General features: G+C 38.0%; 1 protein-coding gene across 1 annotated transcript in view; it reads right to left on the reverse strand.

The window, feature by feature from the left end:
* Positions 1-27,949, reverse strand: part of Dyb (Dystrobrevin) — a 322,401-nt gene that overhangs the window by 71,437 nt on the left and 223,015 nt on the right. The gene's annotated exons all lie outside the window — the stretch shown is intronic.

Below are 27,949 nucleotides of genomic sequence, written 5' to 3' on the forward strand. Positions count from 1 at the left end.
GATGTTTTAAGATGCTCCACACCAAACTTAACAATCAAGGTAAGATATCACCAAATTTTCTAAAGGAATAGAGTTTTTTAACCATGCATGTGATAGTATTACTGAAATCCGTAAAATAGTACCATTGTTATGCTGCCTTGAACAAAGTCTTGCACGAATCTCAGAACATTTAAATACCATGTTTAGAACTCCACCCACAGAACAGAAACGACCGGGCATTTAAATCCATCGCACTGAAGAGTTAAACAGAGGGGAGTATCTAGTATCTAATGATTTCTCAAAATCACTGACCGAAGTTTTGTGATTTATTTTCTCCTACACTAATTAAGATAATTAAGATACGAGTAACATGTCTGCTTAGAATACAGCATTCCACCACCAGTTCAAATGACATACCTCATTTCAAAGACACCCTATATAGCCCATAAAATTCTAGAAAAAAATAGCTTTCTCATGGTAAAAGAATGATTAAAATCCAGAAACAAACATTCTCTCTTCATAATGTTAGTATAAATAATGTTTGCAAATGATGATGTGTATAAACTGTCATGTACACGCCCAAATAATGAGGAGCATACAAATTAATTAATTAATTATTCATTTTAAAATCAAACTATACAGAATTTAACTGAAAAATTCATACATAATGCAAAAAAGGAGGCTGACCATTGTGGCAGTGAGGTGCTATAGTTCATTCAAAAGTGCAAACATTAAAGAGAGTCATGATTCCAAACAAAGCAGGACAAAAATAGAGGAATGAAAAACTCTCACCTTTTTCCCCGGGTACTCAGTGCATCTTTTGCAAAACCCCCACATCGCATGCAAATGCATGCTGAGACTAAGAGGTGGGGGGGGGGGCAGCAAGAGATGAGCACTGCACAGGCAAGGAGGCAATAAGGGAAGCAATTACACTTGAGGCCATTAACACTGAATTCCGTTCAACTCTTTCTTCTCTATACATCTAACATCACTATGTACTAGCAGCTACACATAAACTAAATTATATTTGGCTATACATATCAGCAGTCATATATAGCATACTGAAATCAGAAATTTAGTATTTAGTAGTGTTTTCACATTATTTTGTAATTTAGTGTTTTATAGTGTTTTGAGGAACAATATAGAATTCGAGTTAATTCTGATAAGCAGTTCTCGTCTTTTGATAGCATTAATTCTTCAGCGTATCCCAGATATTTCTGGGACTGCTGGAGCCACCCAGACTCATTTTGGTTTTGTCCAGAGTTTTAAAGCCGGATGCCCTTCCTGATGCCACATGATGTAATTGTAGTTAATGTGCCATCCAGGTATGACCTTATAGAAGACTCGTGTGTGAACAAAGCTGTACAAGATGTAAATATAAAAATTAAGAGATTAAGTAAGAGTTTTAGAAATGTCTATGTAGTAGATACTTTAGGTCTTGGCAGGCAAATGTTCACTAGGCATGGGTTACATCTGAATGGTAATAGAAAAGCAACTCTCTGTAGACAAATTGCTACAATTATCAACGGAGATTTGCAAACTAATATGAACTTAAGAAAACCCATACCACTAAATTGGCATATACAGGGAAACTTGCCAGAAAACCCAGATCCTTAAATCAAGATCTATGTACAAAGATCTGGGTTCCAGGGACGTTCTCAACTCATGAGTCAAATGTTACCCAAATAACAACAGTCAAGTTTTAGGGAGGAAGGGGGTCTGAGATTGCTCTTGGTAAACTGTCAGAGTGTAGTAAATAAACAAATAAAATTCAGTACATTGATGGAATCTTATGAGACTGATGTGGTGATAGGAGTAGAATCATGGTTGAGAGAAGGGGTGGGTAATAGAGAAGTATTTCAGGAAGGGTATACAGTCTATCGTAGAGACCGAGGAGATAAAAAGGGTGGGGGGGGGGGGGTGTTTATTCTGGTGAAGGAAACTTATTGTTCACATGAATGGTTTACCAATGAAAGGGATGAAATATTAGGGATAAAATTAGTTTGTGATAATATGAAGGAGGTGGGAATTATAGGAACATATAGGCCTGGAAGAGAGGAAAGAGACATGGAAATATTTGAGAAAATAATAGATTATACTCATAAAAACAATAATAATGATGTGGTAATAATTGGGAGAGATCTAAACTTGCCTGAAGTTGAATGGAATGGAGCTGCAAGTGAAGCCCATGAACAGAAACTGGCAAATAAGTTAATTTGGGAGGGAGGATTTACAAGTAGTACAAGAACCGACTTGTCTCAACAACTTGCTAGATGTATTCTTGGTTAAACCAAGGGGAAATTGTTGATAAAACTGAGGTAATTGAAGGAATAGGTGACCATAAGGCTGTAATAATGGATGTAGGACTTGTACCAAAAATGCTTAATAAGAGGGTCACACAAGACAAGAAATTATACAGAAAAACTAAAGTTGATGAATTTGGGACTTACCTTAAATCACAATTCAGTTGTTGGATAAGTGAAGGGAGCAATGTGGATACACTTTGGGCTAAATTTAAAGGAATCATTTGGGAAGGAGAGAAGAGATTTGTACCTGTTAAGAAGGGCAAAAGGACCTCAGACCCTGTCTATTATACAAGGGAAATAAGGAAATTAAAAAGAAAATGTAGTATAGTAATCAGGAAAATCAAAGAGGGTAGGGAGAATAGAGAAACTAGAAAACAGCTAATGAGGGAACTGAATAGAGTGAAAAAGGAAGCAAAAGAGAAATATATGAATGGCATACTTCAAGAGGGTAATGACCACAAAGGGAAATGGAAAAAGATGTATTCATATATTAGGAATCAAAAAGGAAAAGGAATCTAAATTCCTACAATGGTGGGAGAAGGGGGTGAACACTATTCAACAGATACTGAGAAAGCAAATCTATTTAGTAGGGAATTCAGAGATTCAGTAGAAGATTGTCAGGAGTTGGAAACAGTAACAGAAGATAGAGATGGAGAGACACATAGGGAAACAAGAAGCTTCTCATTCACAAATGAAGATATTTTCAGAGAAATCCAACTGCTTCAGCAAGGAAAAGCAGCAGGAAGTGATCAAATTACTTGGGAGGTATTAAAGACAATGGGGTGGTACATAGTGCCTTATTTAAAATTTCTCTTTGACTATGTCATAAATAATAATGTAATACCAAAAGAATGGAAGGAATCTATAATAATACCAATTTATAAAGGAAAGGGTGATAAAAGGAAACCAGAGAACTACAGACCAATCAGCCTGACCAGTATAGTTTGTAAAATACTGGAGAGTTTAATAGCAAAGTACATCAGAGGGATATGTGATGATAAAAATTGGTTCACGAGGAGCCAGTATGGATTTAGAAAGAAATTTTCTTGTGAGGCACAACTGGTGGGATTTCAGCAGGACATATCAGATCAGTTGGATTCAGGAGGCCAGTTAGATTGCATAGCCATAGATCTTTCCAAAGCCTTTGATAGAGTGGAACATGGAATATTATTAAAGAAATTGGAGGGAATAGGATTGGACGTAACGGTTATACGTTGGATAAGAACATTTCTAAATTCAAGGGTTCAGAAAGTCAAAGTAGGAAATAATATATCACAGGAAGAGAAAGTTTGGAAGGGAATCGCACAGGGTAGTATAATCGGTCCGTTACTTTTCTTAATATACACAAATGATTTAGGGAACAATATAACATCTAAAATAAGATTGTATGCAGATGATATAATTGTTTATAAGGAAATAAATAACATTGAGGATTGTTCAGAATTACAAAGGGACCTTGAAAGTATCCAACAGTGGTTGAAGAAAATAATATGAAGGTTAATGGAGGCAAATCAACTGTTACAACATTCACAAACAGGAGTTTTAAAACTGAATTTGAATATACTTTGGATGAGGTAGCTATCCCAAAAGATGGCAAGTGCAAATACTTCGGTGTGAGATTTGACAGTAATTTGCACTGGAAGGGTCATGTTGATGACATTGTTGGGAAAGCATACAGATCGTTACATGTCATAATGAGGCTACTTAAAGGATGCAACAAAGAATTAAAAGAAAAAAGTTACTTAAGTATGGTTCGTCCATTATTGGAATATGCAAACAGTGTTTGGGATCCTCACCAAGAATACCTAATAAAAGAAATAGTGTGCAGAGGAAAGCAGCAAGATTTGTAACAGGGGATTTCAGGAGAAACAGTAGTGTATCAGAAATGTTAGAGGAACTTGGGTGGGAAACTTTAAGTAAGAGAAGGGAGAAAACTAGACTTATAGGATTATATAGAGCCTATACAAGAGAAGAAGCATGGGGAGAAATCCGTGAGAGGCTTCAGTTGGAAAATAATTATATTGGCAGAACTGACCACAAGTATAAAATTAGAAGGAATTTTAGCAGAAGCGACTGGGGTAAATTTTCATTCATTGGGAAGGGCGTGAAGGAGTGGAGCAGTTTACCAGGGGTAGTGTTTGATCCTTTTCTAAAATCTATACAGGTATTCAAGAAGAGAATAAAGAGCAACAGGGAAAATAAATGAAATGTTAGAGGGCATTCAACCAGTGCAGGTTATTGTAAATAAAAAATGTGTTTAAAAAAAAAATTAATTCCATCCCCTGGTCCATGGAGTTTGGACAGCCAAAGTAGGGGACTGCCTGTAGGGGTGAAGTACAGTGGGGACTTTGAGGGCCCTGGGACCGCTACGGTAGCTGTGAAGGCCCTTCAGGAACTCTGAAAAGTGGTGGCAAAAGTGGGCTCTGGTTAAGACGCAGCAGGTCGTTATGCTACTCAGGTTCCAAAATGGGTAAAAGGAAAAAGAAAAAAAAGTAAATAAATGTAATGTAAATTTTAATCTTATACCAGTTGCATAGTATTATTTGAAGTAATTCCACATACTGTATATGAGTTGACTTGGTTTGTAAGTATAGGAGTATAATATAAGTAGAATTTTGTAAACAATATAAATTTATTAAGGATGATCTGTTTGTTTAATAGAAAAAAATTGTTAGCATAAATTGTATATTATTGTATTCTAGAAACATATTTTTTCTTCTCTTGTTAATTTAAAATTTAGTGCTTGACAATAATGTATTTTAGTGTACCATTTCCACCGAGGTAGACACCTCATTTGCAAATAAAGAGATTTTGATTTTGATTTGATATTTGAGACGAAAATTCTCAACCTAGGATCGACTGGGATTCGAACCTCAGCCTTCCGGTGGCAAGCCAGCAGCTAAACTTCTGAGCTTATCATGCTCCCTCTTTTGATAATATAAATATGAATTTAAAATTGCATTATTTGTCTATATGCAGTTAATACTAAGTTAAATATGCATAAAGTATAATACATTTTGTATATCTCTTTCAAATGGATATTATGCTAATCCGTCCGTCCGTCCATCCATCTTCATTTTAGATTGTTATGCCTTTCAAATTTCAGTCAGTAAGCCTCTGCGAATTAACTATACGCCTCCACAATCCTGTGTTTGTAACTAGCACTGTGGCCTTGTTTAGTTCTATACCTCCTTTCTTTAAATCATCACCTTGGTCCATCTCTTTTTCTCTTGCTCTCCGTGGTCAAATCCACTAATCCCCTAAGTAACCTATCCTCCTCAATTTGCCTCGCAGGACCCCATCTCCGAAGCTGATTTATGTGTACAGCTTCATCCAAATTCATGCTTAACTTAGCCTTCATCTTCTTATTCTAAGTATCCTCTTAACATTGTTCCTGCATGTTTGTACCAGCAATCATTCTTGCTACTTTCTTGTCTGTTGCTTCTAACTTATAAATAAGATATCCTGAGTCTAGCCACCTTTCACTCCCATGCAGCAAAGTCGGTGTGAAAACAGATTGATTCAATGTAAATTTGGTCCGGGAGCCGACTTCATTTTTACAGAATACCACTGGCCGCAAATGCGAACTCTCTGCATTATCTTTGCTGCACCTTGATTCAATTTCATTTACTATACTGCCCATTTGGGATAATCAATGAATCAACTCTTCACCTTGCTCTTTACCAGCAATGTTGATCTACCGACTTGTTTCAATATCGAATGTAGGATGCTAAAAGGTTTGTTTTGTCACCTACTCAATACAGATAAATTTTATAATTTAGGAATTTATTATTGATTCCACTTGAGACATGTTTTGCCCTTCATTGAGGGCATCATCAGTCAAATTATCTCCTCAAGGCAAAAATCAGGTACCTGGTTAGTAGTTGACATGCACAAATTAATACATATTATTAATACACATTACAAAAATTAAGTATGAGAAACAGTTGTACAATAGTGATGGTTGAACATATAGGTTTATAGAATAAGAAGTCAGCACCAATGCGTAAAATTAAAATAGTAGAGTTCAGCAGTGGTGCTCTGGAGAACAGTTGACGCAATCATAGGAAAATATAAAGTTTTAAAAATATTTACATTATAACAATCAAGGGAGAAAGGGTGTAGTGCTCGGCGTCAATGTTTGTAACCAAAAATTAATGTCAATGGTTGGTAACTATACAGTATTTACATTGTCCAATTGAACAGTTGAGAATAAGGTTTTAAAAATATTTACATTATAACAATAACAACTGAAACAAGTCGGTAGATCAACATTGCTGGTAAAGAGCAAGGTGAAGCAAGGTCTACCCTGATTGTTATAATGTAAATATTTTTAAAACCTTATTCTCAACTGTTCAATGGGACAATATAAATACTGTATAGTTACCAACCATTGACATTAATTTTTGGTTACAAACATTGACGCCGAGCACTACACCCTTTCTCCCTTGCTTGTTATAATGTAAATATTTTTAAAACTTTATATTTTCCTATGATTGCGTCAACTGTTCTCCAGAGCACCACTGCCAAACTCTACTATTTTAATTTTACGCATTGGTGCTGACTTCTTATTCTATAAACCTATATGTTCAACCATCACTATTGTACAACTGTTTCTCATACTTAATTTTTGTAATGTATATTAATAATATGTATTAATTTGTGCATGTCAGCTACTAACCAGGAACCTGATTTTTGCCTTGAGGAGATAATTTGACTGATGATGCCCTCAATGAAGGGCGAAACATGTCTCAAGTGGAATCAATAATAAATTCCTAAATTGTAAAATTTATATGTATTGAATAGGTGACAAAACAAACCTTTTAGCATCCTACATTGTTTCAATATCTTCATTTAGTTTCCAACTACTGCTGTTCTTTCTGGAACAAATTATTTTTCTATTCAGTGTAAATGACTTTCATGTTCTGCCATATTTCAAGTTCCAACAAGTGAAAGGAAGCAGATTACTGATTATCATTCACAGATTTGATCTCTGTGGATGAAAGAACAAATATAGAACTAGCCTGCTCTTTGATGTGAACAAGTCATGCTTTGGTGAGCGAGTGAGGGAGATTATGCCAATTCACTGGGCCCTTATTCCGATCTTAATTTACTGCCCGTGACATGCGTCCTTGGACGAAATGCTGTTGTGTTAGACCAACTTGCCAAAACAAGGTAAGACAATGAAAGAAGACTCAAACAGAAATAAATTTATGTGTGGGAACTTTGATATTCATCCTAAATTCTTAGACTCGTGTTTGTTCAGTGGCCTTTGTGGCTCTATCTAGTTTGAAGGGTGGTGGTATGCAAGAGAAACTGGGAGTTGCACAATGATGGCGTCTACACAAACCATTTCTTTCTGGAACAAATTATTTTTCTATTCAGTGTAAATGACTTTCATGTTCTGAAATGTATTTTTGTGTTCACGTGGCTACAAAACCCTGCCACTCTGTGAATTAGGTACGTTAATATGTGAACATGCTGAACTTCACGACAGGTTTTGCCTTAGGTGGATGTGTGTCGTGTTTATTTGAGATCAATGCATGCCCTCCCCTCTTCTTCTTGTCAGCTGTGAATGCATAACATTGCTAACTAGACTTTCCTATGGTGTTCTTGGGCTCTTCAAACCTCTAATTAAAAAGGGGGAAGTTTAATAAATAAATGAAATTTATGGCAGTTTTCTGGGAATTAATCCACATATAGAAATTGAAAGAAACGCTTCTCTTAGATGACAAAAGTACCTGCCATATTTGACTACAAGTAAGTAAAATTCTTTCAAGAATAAAATTACTGTGTCCACCTATTCAATACAATTATATTTTGTAGTGATTACATCCTACATGAATTATAAACACTAGTTAGGAACATGTTTTGCCCTAATTTTGGGCATCTTCAAGCCTAATACTAATCTTAAGGTCAAGTCTTAAATCTATTAAACACTGGAACTTAATACTAAATGGTCTTATGCCAAATACATTTTTTACAAAAGTTGTGCTTTAGGTGATATTTACATAGTTTACAATATGTACATTAACTGTATGGATGAACATTAGGTTGAAGGTTTTACAGTTGGTTCGTTCAAAGGTGGTTATGGTCACCTATGTCGTATGACAGTTGGAGAAGCCCTAATTCACGCTGTGATCAATCTCTAGTCAATATGAACACATTAGCATAAACATGCATCCCTACAGCACGAGAAATCCATACACTTTGGATGTTTTCTAGTCATTGTAAAACAAAATAATTTAGTTGCTTCCTTGTTCACAAATTCTGGCTTTTAATTAATATACATATTGTAAACTATGTAAATATCACCTAAAGCACAACTTTTGTAAAAATTTGATTTGGCATAAGACCATTGTATTTAGTATTAAGTTCCAATGTTTGATAGATTTAAGGCTTGACCTTAAGATTAGTATTAGGCTGAAGATGCCCAAAATTAGGGCAAAACATGTTCCTAACTAGTGTTTATAATTCATGTAGGATTTAATCACTACAAAATATACTGTAATTGTATTGAATAGGTGGACACAGTCATTTCATTCTTGAAATAATTTTACTTATTGTATCTTCAATATGGAACAAATTGAGATTAGTTACTTGTAATCTTTGACTACATCAATGTCACACAGCGGCGCTGGACTTAACTCCACATTTCATTGTTCTATATTCTCTGTGTATGTTTTGAAACTTAATGCTTTATGCTGGAAGTAAATGTGTGTTTCCGCTATTTCATTTTCATCAGGTTATGGGCCCAGGATCGTGAACTTAGTGAGCAGATTATGACTTCTCTATAAAATCATACCGTAACTGTACAACATGACTCAAGGCAGTACAAGGTTAAATATCCCTTTACTGAATGAGTGGTTCATGTTTGTGGTGGTTCATGTTTGTGGGTTACTGTAGTCACGTCCTAGTTCGTGAACCATGGGCAACGGCTGAGTGGCCTAGTAAGTGGTCCTGAGAGTCGGGATACCAGTTGCTATGGAATGGGAGTGGGCATCTCGGACATATTCTGAGTCGTGGCCCTCCTTATGCTCAGGCGGCTAGGACTACACAATTCACCGGTGGTCCATAACCCGTTAGAGGAGAGATCCTCACTTGGACTATGTGCAAGTAGGGCAGCATCCTGCTTCATGAATTTACCGAGCTCAGAACACTTTAAGCAAGCCTCGGACCTATGGGAGTAATGGAGTCCCACTCCCATTTGACAGGCGAGGGACTCCTTGGAAACAACTTGGCGAACGAAATGGAATTCGATGGGGAGCTATCAATATTAATGGGGCTTATGGAAGAAAGAAGGTAGAACTTGCTGAGTCAGCAAAGAGGATGCATCTGGATGTGCTAGGAGTAAGTGATATTCGGGTAAGGGGAGATAAGGAGGAAGAGATAGGAGATTATAAAGTGTACTTGACGGGTGTTAGAAAGGGAAGGGCAGAGTCTGGGGTAGGGCTCTTTATCAGGAATACCATTGCATGCAACATAGTTTTTGTTAGGCACGTAAGTGAGCGAATGATGTGGGTAGATTTGTCAGTGGGAGGAATTAGGACAAGAATTGTGTCCGTGTATTCACCATGTGAGGGTGCAGATGAGGATGAAGTTGACAAGTTTTATGAAGCATTGAGTGACATCGTGGTCAGGGTCAACAGCAAGGACAGAATAGTGCTAATGGGCGATTTCAATGCGAGAGTTGGGAATAGAACTGAAGGATACGAAAGGGTGATTGGTAAATGTGGGGAAGATATGGAAGCTAATGGGAATGGGAAGCGTTTGCTGGACTTCTGTGCTAGTATGGGTTTAGCTGTTACGAATACATTCTTCAAGCATAAGGCTATTCACCACTACACATGGGAGGCTAGGGGTACCAGATCCATATTAGACTATATCTTAACAGACTATGAATTCAGGAAATCTTTTAGGAATGTACGAGTTTTTCGGGGATTTTTCGATGATACAGACCATTATCTGATCGGTAGTGAACTAAGTATCTCCAGGCCTAGGGTAGAGAAAGTGAAATCTGTCTGCAAACGAATAAGGGTAGAAAATCTCCAGGACGAGGAAATTAGACAGAAGTACATGGATATGATTAGTGAGAAGTTTAGAACAGTAGACAGTAAGCAGGTTCAGGATATAGAAAGTGAATGGGTGGCATACAGGGATGCTGTAGTAGAAACAGCAAGGGAATGCCTAGGAACAACTGTGTGTAAAGATGGGAAAAGGCGAACATCTTGGTGGAATGATGAAGTGAGAGCAGCCTGTAAAGAAGGCTTATCAGAAATGGCTCCAAACAAGGGCCGAGGCAGACAGGGATTTGTACGTAGATGAAAGAAACAGAGCGAAACAAATAGTTGTTGAATCCAAAAAGAAGTCATGGGAAGATTTTGGTAATAACCTGGAAAGGCTAGGTCAAGCAGCAGGGAAACCTTTCTGGACAGTAATAAAGAATCTTAGGAAGGGAGGGAAAAAGGAAATGAACAGTGTTTTGAGTAATTCAGGTGAACTCATAACAGATCCCAGGGAATCACTGGAGAGGTGGAGGGAATATTTTGAACATCTTCTCAATGTAAAAGGAAATCATCATGGTGGTGTTGCAAACAGTCAAGCTCATGGGGAGGAGGAAAATGATGTTGGTGAAATTATGCTTGAGGAAGTGGAAAGGATAGTAAATAAACTCCATTGTCATAAGGCAGCAGGAATAGATGAAATTAGACCTGAAATGGTGAAGTATAGTGGAAGGCAGGGATGAAATGGTTTCATAGAGTAGTCAAATTAGCGTGGAGTGTTGGTAAGGTACCTTCAGATTGGACAAAAGCAGTAATTGCACCTATCTATAAGCAAGGGAACAGGAAGGATTGCAACAACTATCGAGGTATCTCATTGATTAGTATACCAGGCAAAGTATTCACAGGCATCTTGGAAGGGAGGGTGCGATCAGTCGTTGAGAGGAAGTTGGATGAAAACCAGTGTGGTTTCAGACCACAGAGAGGCTGTCAGGATCAGATTTTCAGTATGCGCCAGGTAATTGAAAAATGCTACGAGAGGAATAGGCAGTTGTGTTTATGTTTCGTAGATCTAGAGAAAGCATATGACAGGGTACCGAGGGAAAAGATGTTCGCTATACTGGGGGACTATGGAATTAAAGGTAGATTATTAAAATCCATCAAAGGCATTATGTTGACAATTGGGCTTCAGTGAGAATTGATGGTAGAATGAGTTCTTGGTTCAGGGTACTTACAGGAGTTAGACAAGGCTGTAATCTTTCACCTTTGCTGTTTGTAGTTTACATGGATCATATGCTGAAAGGTATTAAATGGCAGGGAGGGATTCAGTTAGGTGGAAATGTAGTAAGCAGCCTGGCCTATGCTGACGACTTGGTCTTAATGGCAGACTGTGCCGAAAGCCTGCAGTCTAACATCTTGGAACTTGAAAATAGGTGCAATGAGTATGGTATGAAAATTAGCCTCTCGAAGACTAAATTGATGTCAGTAGGTAAGAAATTCAACAGAATTGAATGTCAGATTGGTGATACAAAGCTAGAACAGGTCGATAATTTCAAGTATTTAGGTTGTGTGTTTTCCCAGGATGGTAATATAGTAAGTGAGATTGAATCAAGGTGTAGTAAAGCTAATGCAGTGAGCTCGCAGTTGCGATCAGCAGTATTCTGTAAGAAGGAAGTCAGCTCCCAGACGAAACTATCTTTACATCGGTCTGTTTTCAGACCAACTTTGCTTTATGGGAGCGAAAGCTGGGTGGACTCAGGATATCTTATTCATAAGTTAGAAGTAACAGACATGAAAGTAGCAAGAATGATTGCTGGTACAAACAGGTGGGAACAATGGCAGGAGGGAACTCAGAATGAGGAGATAAAGGCTAATTTAGGAATGAACTCGATGGATGAAGCTGTACGCATAAACCGGCTTCGGTGGTGGGGTCATGTGAGGCGAATGGAGGAGGATAGGTTACCTAGGAGAATAATGGACTCTGTTATGGAGGGTAAGAGAAGTTGAGGGAGACCAAGACGACGATGGTTAGACTCTGTTTCTAACGATTTAAGGATAAGAGGTATAGAACTAAATGAGGCCACAACACTAATTGCAAATCGAGGATTGTGGCGACGTTTAGTAAATTCTCAGAGGCTTGCAGACTGAACGCTGAAAGGCATAACAGTCTATAATGATAATGTATGTATGTATGTATGTATGTATGTATGTATGTATGATGGCAATTACATATTTTGGAAAACAAAGATGCGAGCTATTTTTGTATGCAATGATTTATGGGAAGTTGTCAGTGAGCCAAAACCTGAAGATGCAAATGATGACTGGAAAAAGAATAATAATAATAAGGCTATAGCCTACATTACGTTGGGTGTTGAGGACAGCCAACTCATTCATTTTGCTCATCTGGAAAATGCATACAATGCATGGAAAACATTGTCAAAGAAATACGAGAGATCCATGTTTGGCAGCAGGCTGTATTTACGTCGTAAGTTGTATAGAATACACTATCGTGCCGGCTAGATAACAAGCATGTTGATGCCATCATGGAAGTGGTCGGATTGCTGCGCTTGTCGGGTAAGCCTCCCGAGAATGACGAAATTGTCGCAGTGTTATTGGTGAGCCTTCCAGAAACATACTCAGGACTTGTTACGGCGCTCAAAGGTCGTAACAAAGCAGATTTAACTGTGGAGTACGCAACTCATAACGATACGTAATGATACTAGAGTTTCAAAGACGTGTTGAAGCAGGTGGGCCAGGAAATTATGACTTCGAGACAACACTACAGTCAACTGCAACAGGCTCAAGTAAGGTTAGTCGTCATAAGAAAAAAAAAAAAAAAGATCGTACAAATATGCGAAGAACGAAAAATTAAATAAACATTATAAAGACACACGAATATGTTATTTTTGTCAAAAACCTGGCCATTTTTAGACGGATTGTTATTAGTTCAAGAAAGGCAAACAAACAAAGTAAAGTGTTAAAGAATTTGCCAAATCTTTGGTCGAGGTAGAAAGTAAACAGAGTTATGTGTCATTCAAGACACAAGATCAGCAAAATAACACTAGAGCTGAGGGATGGTTCATTGATTCCGGTGCAACAAGTCACATGACTAGCAACCAACAATTTTTCCCAAGTATACGTGATGTAAAGTCTGCTGTTTGTCTTGCTGATGGTTGGTCAGTACAGGCAGCTGGAATGGGAGAAGGAACATTGTACTGTGAACTACCAGAAGGAAAAGTCCAAGAAACAAGACTGTAAAACGTTCTTTATATTCCACAACTGAACGATAATTTGATTTCTATCAAACGGATAACAAAACAAGGTCATTGTATAATTTTTGAGAAGAATTCATGTGGAATCTTTAATGGACACAGGATCATTGTTGAGGCAAGAAGTGATGGTAATTTATTCCGACTTCAAACTGTGACTCCCAAGACAGGTAGTTCACACGGCAAGAGAAGAAGGATGTTTGCATCTATGGCATTGTCGACTGGGGCACACAGATCTGGCTGCGGTTAAGCAGTTAATTAATGAGCAATTGGCCACAGGGATTCAAGTATCTTCATGTTCGGAAGAGGTAATATGCAATAATTGTATTAAAGGAAAACTAGCTCAATCAAAGTTTCAGATGGTATACCAAGGGAAACAGAACCACTGAGTTTTATCCATTCCGACCTTTGTGGGCCTATGCAAATGGTGACACTTAGTGGCAACAGATATTTTCTTACATCAAAGAAAGGACAATAAGTTCCACCTTTTCAATACTATATATTGTGTGAAGGTTTTACATCTTGTAATCTTGTTTCAATACGGAACCTAAGTATGAAATTCTTAACGTTAAAAGATATTTTCTTACTCTAATCAACGACTACTCAAGATTTACTGTAGTGAGATTAGTCAAATCCAAAGATAAAGTACCAGGCATCACATGCGAATATATCGCCCAAATGTCGAGATTTGGGAGAAAACTAATTTCCATTTGCACGGACAATGGCAAAAAATACGTTTGTAAAGAAATCAAAATTTTTCTGCGGTAAGAAAGCATATAACATCACCTTAATGTCCCCGATGCTCTTCAGCAAAATGGCGTTGCAGAGAGGATAAACAGGTCACTAAATGAATCTGCGAAATGTATTTTATTAGATGCTGGATTGGACAACCGTTACTGGGGAGAAGCTGTATTAACAGCAGCGACATGTAGTGGCAACAGACATTTTCTTACTCTAATTGACGACTACTCAAGATTTACTATAGCGAGATTACTGTAGTACCAATAAAACTCCAGTCGAATTATTCACGGGAGTGAAACCTGATCTTAGTCATCTACAAGTTTTTGGATTGAAGATTTATAACATGATTTCCAAGCAGAAACACAAGAAATAGGATGATAAACCAGCAGAAGGTGTTCTTATTGGGTATGATGACTGTATTAAAGGATATAGGATTTTGGACCTTATGACAGCCAAGTTTTGGGTCAGCAGGTCTGTGAAAATAGTCGAATATGACTCCAGTCGCATGAATCTTGTTAGAAGTACAATGCCAGATGGGGAAACCAATGTCATCTCGAAACCAACTCAATGACAAAGGGAATTCCTATTGAAATGTGTTCACCTAATGACAATGCACAAGATTCTTATTTCAGGTATTAATTCATCTAGACCTAAAATATGAATTTAAAATTAAGACTTTCATCTTAGGTCTGAACTGAACTGAGAATAACAGAAAATAAAAATTAAAAAGTCCATGTTTCCAATACAAAATAACTTTGAACTAATTAAGTTACAACATTTACTTGGGACTAGTTTCGATGCTGATGTGTGTCATTGTCAGCCACTAACGAGAACAGGCATTCGTACATAAATGAATCAAAACATATTTCATTAAAGCGTTGCACTTTTAAAACACTCTTGATATTTAGCTTATGATGTCCATAAGAAAAGAAAAACTTCTTATAATCACAAGATAAAAGTCTAGTCAGGCACTATTTGAAGAGCACTCAACACTTTAAAAATTATAATGTAAACCTTTGTATTCAAGTAAGAATCTTGAGAGCCTCGAGTTTGATTATAAGTCATAAGAATCACATTAAATTTGAACAGATGTGCCAAGGTTGAAGTATTAATATATCTCTTCTGTAAACATTAAAATCTTTCTTGAGAACCAACTGTGAATAGTCTCCTGTTTTAATATTTCCTTTAAGAACACCATCCTTTTACAAGACTGATTTGTGATTATTTATCATCCTGTAGACTTAGAAAGGTTTCACTGTACGGAGAATGATCTACACTTTGCCAGTGTTAGGCCCTTATGCGTAGTATTCACTCTCATGTAATCCAGACATACACTAGTGTCCAAAAGTTAAGCATAATCACTAAACGAGGCCATACCGCCTGATAGGAATGTCAGACGGATTGCTGAACAAACGGAGGCTGACTCACACACCATTAGTCACACAACTTAAAAAAAAAAAAAAAAAAAACCACCCACCAGTGTCAGAAAGGTTTGACACAACTATTACAACTTGGCAATGTCTTCTACATCAAAATATGCTGTTAGTAGAGTGTATGGTTAACCCTAACGGCCACACATGCTTCGCAGCGACGTGGCATGCTCTTTATCAGATGGTCCAAGAGCTCTTGTAGCAGTCGATCCCATTCCTCCAAAAGTGCAATGCGAAGGTCTTGGAGGAGATGCAATTCACCTCCCCAATGCATCCCAGGCATGTTCTATAGGATTCAGATCCGCATACCTCGCTGGCCAGTCCATGCAATGAATGTCTTCCCCAGCCAGAAATTCATCCACCAGAGCAGCGCGGTGCGGTCAGGCATTATCATCCATTGAGAGGAAGTTTGGATGAACCGCACCTCTGAAGAGTCAAACATGTGGTCTCAGTACCTCATCCCTGTATCTCTGAACGTTGACAGTGTTCTCCGGATCACCCATGAAGATGTGCAGGTCCGTACGGCCATTCAACATAATGCCGCCCCACACCATGATGCCACCACCACCACCATACTGGTCCCGTTCCACGATGTTCCTGTGGTTGTATCGGCTACCCGGTTCTCTCCAGATTTATGTGCGGCGGGAATTGTTCTGCGAACTGAAGCGGGATTCATCTTTGAAGAGCACATGCCTCCATTCATTCATGGTCCAGTTGCGATGTTGACGGCTCCACAGCAAACAGGCCCGTCTCTATGCTGGAGCGAGCGGGACGCACACCGCTGGACGTTGGGCAAATAGCTCTTCTGTTCTGAGCCTCTGCTACACACTTTGTTAGGAAACGGCAACCCCTGAAATGGCTGCAAGCTCCACCAACAATTGTCTTGCAGGTGCACTCCGATTTTGTCGGGCGGTTAAGGCCAGGTATCGGTCCTGCTGTGAGGTGGTTACCCTTGGTCGACCTGGTACTGGCCTATGACTAACATCTCCTGTGTCTCGAAATCGTCTCCAAAGCCTCGAAATGACACTTTGTGGCACATTCAAGGATATGGCTACTTCAGTCTGTGCCTGGCCTGCTTCCAGGCGGCCGAGTATTCTACCCTGCAAAACAGGGTCCAAATGGCGTCGTTGTGCCATTACGTTGTCACGTTCACCACGAGGCTACACTTCACATGCTATAAAAGGGCAAACACGACTGAGAGAATATGGGGCGCAGACATTGGCTGTGTTTACCTTGCAGTTATGCCGCTAGTCAAAGCAGGGAACATTCCTTTCCTATACAGAGCAAACACGTAAGGTTGGTAGGTGAATATGTCGTGCGATTTGCGGTCTATTTCTTGTTGCCCTGCTTACTTGTAACTTATGCTTAACTTTTGGACACTGGTGTACTTCACAGTTATATAGTCATATATAAAATAAAAAAAACACACACACACGCACGCACGCACACACACACACACACACACACACACACACACACACACAAAAAAAAACTTGTGAAAATTTTGATTTTATAATTCCACCTTTACAATACTGTAATTGTCTTTATTACAAAGACTACATTAAATTACACTCGTGAAACATGTTTCGTCCTCTTATAAGACATCTTCAGTCACAAATACATAACATTAAAAATAAGGCGAGGACACATTAAAATACGTAATGCAAAGTCTTTGTATACTGTGGCGCGGCGTGATAGCGTCTTGTCAATCTTCAATGTTAAAATGGGTTTAATAACCATTAACTTAAAATTGACATCATAATATCGATGAGAACCCGTTGAAAATTTGCCGGCAATACCTGTTCCACGTAGGTATCTTTATGACTATCCATCACGATAATATTCTTGCTGTCTATAAAACTTAATTTTACTAAGAGTTAGGTACAGTAGACGCATTATAACTCTGCCACTGAGTAGCCGTGATCTTTCTGTAAGAATTCGCAGGCTCGCATGTTTTGATGCCATTCTGCAGATTTGAGAAACGTTTTTGTAGAGGCTAACATAATGTCATTCTATCTTCACTATTTCCCGAGATCCAGTGACGTTACACACAGGCACTGTACAACCGGTTGTCACGGCTAGTGATGTTATAATAAAGAGGCGGTCGTGTTTTGTCAACGAATTTTGTGTGTGTGTGTATGCGTGCGCGCGCGCGCGCGTGGTTACCGCGAGAGTTGCCGGTGGTATTCATTACTGTTAGGCCGCTTGTGCAAGACGACCCTTGATTTTTCGCGTGATATTCTGAGGGAAAAAATGTTGTCTTGGATTCGGAGAAATACGGTTATCACTCCAGAGTTTTCTTCTTCAAATGGCGTCACCTAACCTAACCATATATGTGTCATGAAAACATATTTGAAACGCATGTAGAGAAATTAGTTATCCTCGCTAAAAAATTACATGTGTATAGCCTTTCCGAAATTTAACTAGACGCGAGAAAATATGAACTACCTCCAAAATCAGTGATGTAGGCTACTCTTCCATATCTTGGTGTATCACACATTCCTACTTAATTTCAGTATACAACATTAAAATTAAGAGATTGTTTACTTCAGCCGTTATTTTTAATGAGTTTACAGCTGCTATCGGCCACGTTATTTACGCATTTATTACGAAAACTTGTTATCCTCTTTCATTTCGAATTTTCTTTAGAGAACAGCAGTCGTTGGGTATTACTAATCGACTCCAACATCGCCTTTCAATGTCGACGAGAGAGCTCGCAAATGCACATACTGTAGTGAGAAAACGATACCGTACCAAAGAAGATCAGTCGCATTTTGTGGCGAACTTTTCAGTTTCCTTATTCAAACTGCGTCAACTGTCCTAACTTAACCGTGCTATACATATGATGAAAACATACTTCAAGCACCAGTAGAGAAATGATAACCTCCTCGCTATAAATTTACCTGATAATAACCTCTCCGTAATTTAACCAGATGCGAGAAAATATAAACTAACCTGAGAAATCAATTATGCATTCTGCCATATCTCGAGGTGTATCTCATTTTTATTTAATTGCAGTATTTAGCATTAAAATTAAGCGATTGTTTAGTCAGCCTTTATTTTTAACAAGTTAAGAACTGTTATCAGACATGTTATTTAAGCATTTATTACGAAAATATATTCTCATTCATTTCAAATTTTCTTTACGAAACAGCAGTCGATGGGTAATATTAATAGACTCCGACATCTCCTTTGAATGTCGACGAGAGAACTCGCTAGTGGACATAGCGAGGAAACAATACCGAAGACAAATGAATGGAACATAATCGCTGGGGTACATAAATATCAGTAACGGAAAAAATCATGCACGCTGAATCGCTCGTAATAACGGATGTGTCAGTAATACGGCTCTCGCTGTAACCGAAGGATAATACATATTTTAATATAGGAATTTTGAAGGGACAGCACAACATTGTCTGTATAACGGGGTTCTCGTTATATGCCATACTCGCTATATCGGACTTCTACTGTACATACATACGACAGTGGTTATTGGTGCAGACTCGGGACAATGTTTTGTAGCCATGTGCGCTCGCACATTCTAGTTAGATAATCTCAAATTTATGCATGTGTTTTCTAAAGACAGATTACATGACTTCGTAGATTTAGAATGAAACTGTAATGAGTTAACAATCTGCAACCATCAATCAAGTAGTCAACTGATATTGTATATTGAGATATGGATCCCAACCTAGTACAAGTAAAGGAAATCTTGCACGTGTATACAGCCCATGGATAAGTGAACAGATTATTACGTAATTTGTAAATGATTCAGATCCTGATTTCTATGAAAGTGATTGTGAAGAAGAATATGAAGTTTCTGAAGTCCCACAGGATGATGAATCCAGCAGAAGAATCGGTCACAAAAAGATAAAGGGAGGTGAGAAGCATGGGAACATAATGGAAACAAAATACATATTGCTTCTGTGAAGAGGCCCGTTTTTTCTGGCAACTGAATACTAATAACCTTCGTATTTCTGCAGAATTTTCACTTCTAGATTTCATTAGTTAATTTTTTATTTTATTTTTTTAAATTTTTTTTTACAGGAATGGATTGAATGTTATTCAGGTGGAAAGAAACTGATATGCCCTACAGCAAATAAATCTAAGGAAGTAAGAGGGTCCTTTGAAACTTAAATCAGTGTATGCGAATAGAAACTGGTGATAATGAATGAACTTTTTTGCAGTAGTGATTCATATGCTGTTGATCTGTAAACCTTTTCTCTGGGATTGTTGGAGCATAACACCAATTCTAAAAAATAACTACGCAAAGTCCATTGGAATGTCGAGAGACTGATGATTTGGTGAGTAGTGTTAGGGCATCAACTGCAGGAAGGCTTATAGGAAGAGATCATTTTCCACACAGGATACCAGCAGTGGGTACAAAGAAGGAAGGTCTGCTATGACAAGTCCAAGCACATCATCAACTGCACTGTGAAAAAAATGACAACTGTGTATTGCCATAAATGTGACGTGGTTTTTACATTGGAGAATGTTTTGGGCGTTACCATACCAAAGATAGGTGTTAGGAATAATAATGTGTAATTCTGTTATTCAGTGACTGGAAATAATACAACCTTATGAGTGAATGAGAAATTTAAGTGTGTGAATGAGGATGTCAAAATGCACCAAAATTGTAGTCCGAGTTTCTTTCCACTGCTAAAGGTAAGCATATTCGCACTGATTTCATGTGATAGCCTGTTTTTTCAAGAATTTGTATATAAAATTGTTTAATGCAAAAACTGACAGATTTGTGATGTTTTTCCTGAGAGTCTAAATCATGCCGGCACAGAGTAGGGACATCGTAAATCGCCCAAGGCTCATAGTGTTAAGATCAAGTCATCATCATTGGTCAAAATGCTTACTACATTTCCACCTAACTGAATCCCTCCCAGCCATTTTATATCTTTCAGTATACCTTAACTGTGGTATAAATGATAGCCATTCCTTCTTCAATTTGTGACCAACAACAAAATAAACATAACTAATCTCAATACATAATCAACTAGTGTGTTTCATGGTAGGTCTGAGATACCCAGACCTGGGGATAACTTCATACTGAGCATTTTGCATTCATGCTGGCACCAACTCCAAATACAAATACGTACAGGAGGTGAATGGGCTCTCTATCGCTGACAGGAAATGTTGGGCAGACATGCCCCTTTAAGGTAAACTCATCTCATGGATACTGAACCTACTACCGTATAAAGTTCGAAATCCATGAATGCCAGCCTGAGGATGGCAATGGCACCAAAAATTATGTCTATGAGCCATTTTTAAAAATAAAATAAAAATATAAATTTAAAAAATAAATAATAACGTAGCCTTAGCTACTGTATGCAGGTATTTTCATGATGCCACTTAAGTTGCCTGTGTGTAAATTTTGATGGTCTGTTTTCCACTATCAGATGGCAGATAAATCAGAACTCTATTTGGGTAACCTATGGCTGAGTTTTAAGTAATTCTGTGAGGTAAACACCAAGTGAGCTACCAGAGGTCTTTTACAGACTGACATATTAAGACAAGGAATGTCGTTGAATGGACTCCTTTGCTCCCTTCAGAAATCTATACCTGCCAACTTTTAGAAATAAAAAATAGGAAGATTTTTTTAATTCTTAGAGTTCATCATAGGTATCTACAGTAACAATGCAAATTGACCATTAAATTTAAAATCTTGAACTAAGAAAATATAAAAATGGTTACAAGAAAATGTACCTAATCATTCACATTTATGACACATACTGTACATACGAATAATAATATTTATATCACACCGACATGGAAATTTAATTTTATAAGTATCTATGAACGCTTTGAGATAACGCCTGTTATGTTTTTGGCTATAATGTGAAGAGAAAATACCAGAAACTGTCACCGACACAACTCCCTGAAATACATGCAACTCATTAAAACTACCACATACAAAACAGATTAATAAGTCTCATACACTATTAGCATACGACTTTGACAAGGGGAGAAAGTACAGAACCGCAAGAAAAAACATGTGGCCTACAACTTGAATGAAACTATGCGCAGAAACGATGTTAACAGTGCGCGAATCAAGCAATAACAAACTCATTCCTTCGTCTCGATTAACCGATTCACAATTAAGTATTTATTTTCCACCTAGTCGATACAATGATTGCTTAAGGCAATTTTTAATGGTCAAAAGTGGTACATGTTTCGTATATTATCAACATCTTCAGCCACATAACACTGTTTAGATGAAAAATGTATAAAATTGACAAAGTAATGCTTTAGAGGAAGTGTCCTTAAAATTGCCTTAAGCAATCATTGTATCGACTAGGTGGAAAATAAATACTTAATTGTGAATCTATTGAAGTGCGATACGGACCATGAAGCTGATTTTATGTAATCGATTAACCGAGTCGCTAGCGCGCGCTAGCCTCTCTTGTTTGTAGGACGATTTCCATCCTGAATCCCCAGCTGTAAAGTATACATGATACACAATACACGAAGACGATGGAAGATGCACAACACACTCGCAAAATAAAGCATCCAATAAATTCTCTTAAAAATGAGATTGCAAAAATTACACAAGCACATAAAAATTTATCCTTTATCCTAGGGGAAGATTATTGACCATACTGGAAGTTATATTGGTCAAAAATAGGAAGAAGTAAGAATAAATCAGAAAATCGGAAGACGAGTTAAAAAACGGAAAGTTTCCGGGTAAATCGGAAGAGTTGGCAGGTATGGAAATCTGACTACCTCTGCTAGGTTGGAATTCGCTCTCTTGGGATCCAGAGGTCAACACTCTGCCACTGATCCATAGTGGGAGCTTTCTTTTGAGAAAAGTACCATCTTGAACCAATGACTGTAACTGGCATAGTGGTATATGCCAAAGTGAAAAATCTCCATTTTTAAAACTGCTATTGTTTTACATCACACCAACACAGAGAGATGATGGGATAGGACAGGGCTAAGAATGGTGAGAAAGTGACCGTGGCCTTAATAAAGATACAGCCTGCCTTGTGTGAAAATGGGAAACCATGGAAAATCATCTTCCGGGCTGCTGACAGTGGGGTTTGATTTAAGGTTATAAACTTCATAATTGGTTCCGTATTGAGTTGAGATTACATGCAAAGTAAAGGCTAAAACTTGTTATTTCCACCTTCTCAATACATATCAATCATGCAATGTTTACAATAACATTACAATATTATAAGGTACTAGTTTCAGTCCTATGAGGACCATCATCAGCCTAGCCAAGATAAATGTAAACTATATTTCTAAAACAGAGTGAATCGGTGAGATGAATCGGTCATCTCATCTTTCATCTCACCGATTCACTCTGTTTTAGAAATATAGTTTACATTTATCTTGGCTAGGCTGATGATGGTCCTCATAGGACTGAAACTAGTACCTTATAATATTGTAATGTTATTGTAAACATTGCATGATTGATATGTATTGAGAAGGTGGAAATAACAAGTTTTAGCATTTACTTTGAGTGGGTTTTGAATCCAATGTCTCCAAGAGCAGGCTCACAAATAACTTGCTTAGTCATCCCTAATTTTCTTTCCGATGTTTGTAAATGGTTTGCACTCACGAAAGCCTTCATAAACACACTTGCCAGAATAGTGCTTAAAGGATTCATTTGCATGTTTAAGAACCATTATTATGGGCCTTAATATATATGATTTCACCCAGATATTTTCTTTTAAATTCTAAATATCAATTTGTAACTTTACAAAGCAACTAATTGCATGTGGTTTTGGGTACTCTTTGTCAAAACGGTAACCTGTAAATGATTCAGGAAAAAATATCCTGATCACTACAAACCTCAAACATCAGACAGTACACATGATCCCAAGATATCACAAAGCCCCTAATATGAAGTAGCAGCAGAAATAATATTGGATGACTCATTTCTGTGTTGACACGTTTCCTGTCATTACCTTCTTTAACTCAGTGTTTTCCCACAGGTGCAGATTCGACTCTTTGCATCGATGAGTGCCATTTCACATAATCATAAGCAATGTTCTATTGGAACTGACTGATCTTGATGTCTGCGACTAGTGTGTCTTGCCACAATTGTTTTGGCCTTTCCGGGGGCACTTTCCGTCAACAGTGAAGTTATAGTCACCGTAAGTGAAGGTACTGGTTTCTACTCTCAGGAGATGGTCATACCAACGCAGATGTCCCTGCCGCATTTTCTCCTGAATAGGAACAACTCCACAAGACCAGTGCAACATGTGCATCTCCATGGTGTGATGAGGATGTTCATCACTTTCGGTGACTTGCTAACTCTGAGTGCCATACAATGCCAATGGGCGGACTGTAGTCGATACACCTTTGATTTAAAGTGGACCTGCATACCCCCCATCACTGTTATCTATATATATAAAATAAGAGTTTTGTCTGTACACTGCTCAGAATTTGAAAAGAATGGTATTTCTGTATCGGTCATGTCCATAGTAACAAGAAAATGTACTTTTTACTTTTCCGTAATTTCTGTCTGTCTGTCTGTCTGTCTGTCTGTCTGTCTGTCTGTCTGTCTGTCTGTCTGTCTGTATGTATGTATGTATGTACACGCATCACGAGAAAACGGCTGAAGAGAATTTAATGAAAATCGGTATGTAAAGTCGGGGGATGAGCCGCTACAATCTAGGCTATAAATCATTTTATTCATGCTGAGTGAAATGGTAGTTTAGGGGAAGGCCTTAAATTTAATTATCGAATATTTATATTATTAGCGGTCCTATCGATAAATACTATATAACTAAAGTTATATAGAATTAAATTTCCAATCAATTATGTCTTATACATTTTTACCGTACCAGCTCTGATAACACAGATATTAATGAATTTGTATTTTTGTTGCTAAGTCCATATCAACGCCGAGCCACGAGAAAATGGGTTAACAGAATTTAATGAAAACCACTATATAGAGTCAGGGAATAAAGAACTACAGTCTAGGCTGTAAATAATTTTATTCGCCTGAGATGAAATGGTAGTTTAGGGGAAGGCGCCTAAAATTTACTTTTTAAATACCGGTACCTATGTTATTGGTGCTATCGAAAAGTACTGCGTAAAAAAAGTTATAGACAAAACAATTTCCGATAATTTATATTTCATTCAGTTTTACTGTACTGACTATATGATAAGAGTGGCATTTCAGAACGCCTACAATATCGAAAGTGCATAACACTGATCAACAATAACCTTATATTGACCATTGTTTGTTACTGATCAACAATAACTTTACATTGACCATTGTTTGTTGTGATGTTCTTCGTTTCTTATGGTGCCGCTCAACTCCGATAGATGGGATTACTACTGCGTACCGAGTGTAACAGCCCGACTGAACATTGGCGGGAAATAGCTGGGGAGTTGAAAAACTTTCTTCTTTAGTATGCCATTCCTCTGGTTCATATGTTTTCTGATACTGCAGGTACGTAACACACTGGTTCATCCAGCTATTCGATCCCTACTCTGACACACTGTTTTGAATGAGCTGTATGCACACTTACTGCAGAGGCTCACTTAGTAGTAGTAGTAGTAGTAGTAGTAGTAGTAGTAGTATGACCTGGTCGAGAATTACAATTTAAGTCTATTTCAAATTATAGCACCACAATTCACTAAATAACTCAAAAGTCAACCCTGAAAAGAGCTGTTTCTTAAGAAAAGCTTCTTCCTCTTGATTAAATTCTACATTCATTTAATTCCAAATTAGGAGTGAAGATGGCTTGGAGGAAAAAACTGTCTCCAAGTCAGATAGATTTTTCTGTTGCCAGTGTAGTGAATTGAGATTTTCCGACTCATTGGGTACTTCTAAGAAACAGATTAGTAAAAGGGCATAGTTTTTGCCCTGGGACTCTCCACTATTCGCCTCCCCCCCCCGCCGAAAAAAGACAAAGATTGTTCACGGATCAGAGCTGTCTGCGGCTTGGTCATTCCAGCTCTGGAATTGCAGCATAGTAATGTTCGTTAAAAGTGAGAAAGTGTGTGGTCTTTCATTTGATGGAGTATTTCATATGAAAGCATTGCTTTTAATCGTGCCATTTCTACTGACATTATCGCAATGACCTATGTTCATTTCAGTTGGGAAAACCACTAAGACAGTTTTTCTGAGGATGTAAAATGGCTGGTGGAGAGTGAGTGTCTGCCATTATAATGAAAACTCCCCAGCCTGATGGTGACTGATGGTAGGCAAGCGAGCCTATCATTACAATGAAAATTTCTAACACAGTCTTCATATGAGAAAAGACGTTTGGCGACTTCCCAATCGCGTTTCTAGGGTAACGTTAAGAGCTATGCAATTTAATACAATCTTGCTCAAAACGTGTACACTACCTAGCCTAGAATACTGTATACAATGTACAATTTTGTAGCGAAGCACGGGTACATCAGCTAGTGTACTTATAAATTTATGAATGTTTCTATGTATGTACCATCAACAGGATGTTGACCTCCAGATCTCAGATTCAAATCCAAAAGAAGAACTAGTCCTTTTGGCACTATCTGTTTGTGTGTGCTCAATTTCAATATCTGCAAGGATTGGTAAAAAAAAAAAAAAATTGGCTACCGAGACCTGATGACTTGACAAGCATGACTGCCAAGAATTACCCAGTGACTGCTCTCCTTGGCAGGACTTGCAAGGAAAGTACCAAGAATAATAATGTTACTGTTTTTATGCTCCACTAACAACTTTTCGATGGTTTTTGGAGATGCCAAGGTGCCAGAATTTTGTCTTGCTGAAGTTCTTTTACGAGCCAGTAAATCTACTGATATGAGGCTGACGTATCTGAGAACCTTCAAATACCACCAAACTGAGCCAGGATCGAACCTGCCAAGTTGGGGTCAGAAGTCCAGCACCTCAACCGCCTGAGCCATTCAGCCCAGCAAAGTACCAAGATGTTGCCTACTGATTCTGCTGAACTTTATTTGTGATTCACAATTAAATTTTGTATGACTGAACAGCCGCCTCTGTGGTGTAGTGGTTAGTGTGATTAGCTGCCACCCCCGGAGGCCCGGGTTCGATTCCCGGCTCTGCCACGAAATTTGAAAAGTGGTACGAGGGCTGGAACGGGGTCCACTCAGCCTCGGGAGGTCAACTGAGTAGAGGTGGGTTCGATTCCCACCTCAGCCATCCTGGAAGTGGTTTTCCGTGGTTTCCCACTTCTCCTCCAGGCGAATGCCGGGATGGTACCTAACTTAAGGCCACGGCCGCTTCCTTCCCTCTTCCTTGCCTATCCCTTCCAATCTTCCCATCCCTCCACAAGGCCCCTGTTCAGCCTAGCAGGTGAGGCCGCCTGGGCGAGGTACTGGTCATACTCCCCAGTTGTATCCCCCGACCAAGAGTCTGAAGCTCCAGGACACTGCCCTTGAGGCGGTAGAGGTGGGATCCCTCGCTAAGTCCGAGGGAAAAACCGAACCTGGAGGGTAAACAGATGATGATGATGATGATGATGACTGAACAACCCCGTAAAAAAATGTAAATGTAAAATTCACCTAATATTTTCAAATAATTTTTAAAAAATGTGATGTAAATTAGGCCAAAAAAAGATTCCCATGCTTTTATATTTTCTTTGACATTAGTTACTTTACCTTAAGTCAAGAAACCACGTGGAAGCAAATTTATGTTCTAATATTTCTACATTCATCACTAAAATAAGTCTATACCTTCAACTTTTGTGTTATATTGCTTCAGAGTAAAAAAAAAACTTTCCCATGTAATATCACTGAAAGAGATTTTCTTGTAATTGTGATGAGCTATTTCTGTCTCTGTAGAATCTTTGTAGCCAAGCATTACAGAACTAATCATAGCTGTTACATTTTGATCAATGGAAGAAGGATAAAGTCCCCAAGAATGAATGTATATTGACCTTCAACTTTTGGTCCTATAAACTTCTCCAGATGTACTTCAAATGACTGGAAACTTTCAAAAAGTAGGACCTCACTGCAAGGACAGATGCTTAATACTGAGTCTGTACAAACTAAAACTGAAGTTAATGGATGAAAAGCAGCATAAAAAATAAGGAAAGGTATAAGACAGGGTTGCCCACTTTCACCTTACTTATTCAATACGTACATAGAAGAGGCAATGTCAGTGATGAAAAAAAGAAAAAAATTGGTATTAAAATTTATGGGAAATTGGTGCATTGTATGAAATATGCAAAATGATATTGCAAAAGTTGCTGACAGTGAAAAGAAAATGAATAGAGCACTGACAACACTGGGTGAAATCCTCTCCACAT

Source organism: Anabrus simplex, chromosome 6 (genome assembly GCF_040414725.1).
Source record: "Anabrus simplex isolate iqAnaSimp1 chromosome 6, ASM4041472v1, whole genome shotgun sequence".
Lineage (NCBI taxonomy): Eukaryota > Metazoa > Arthropoda > Insecta > Orthoptera > Tettigoniidae > Anabrus > Anabrus simplex.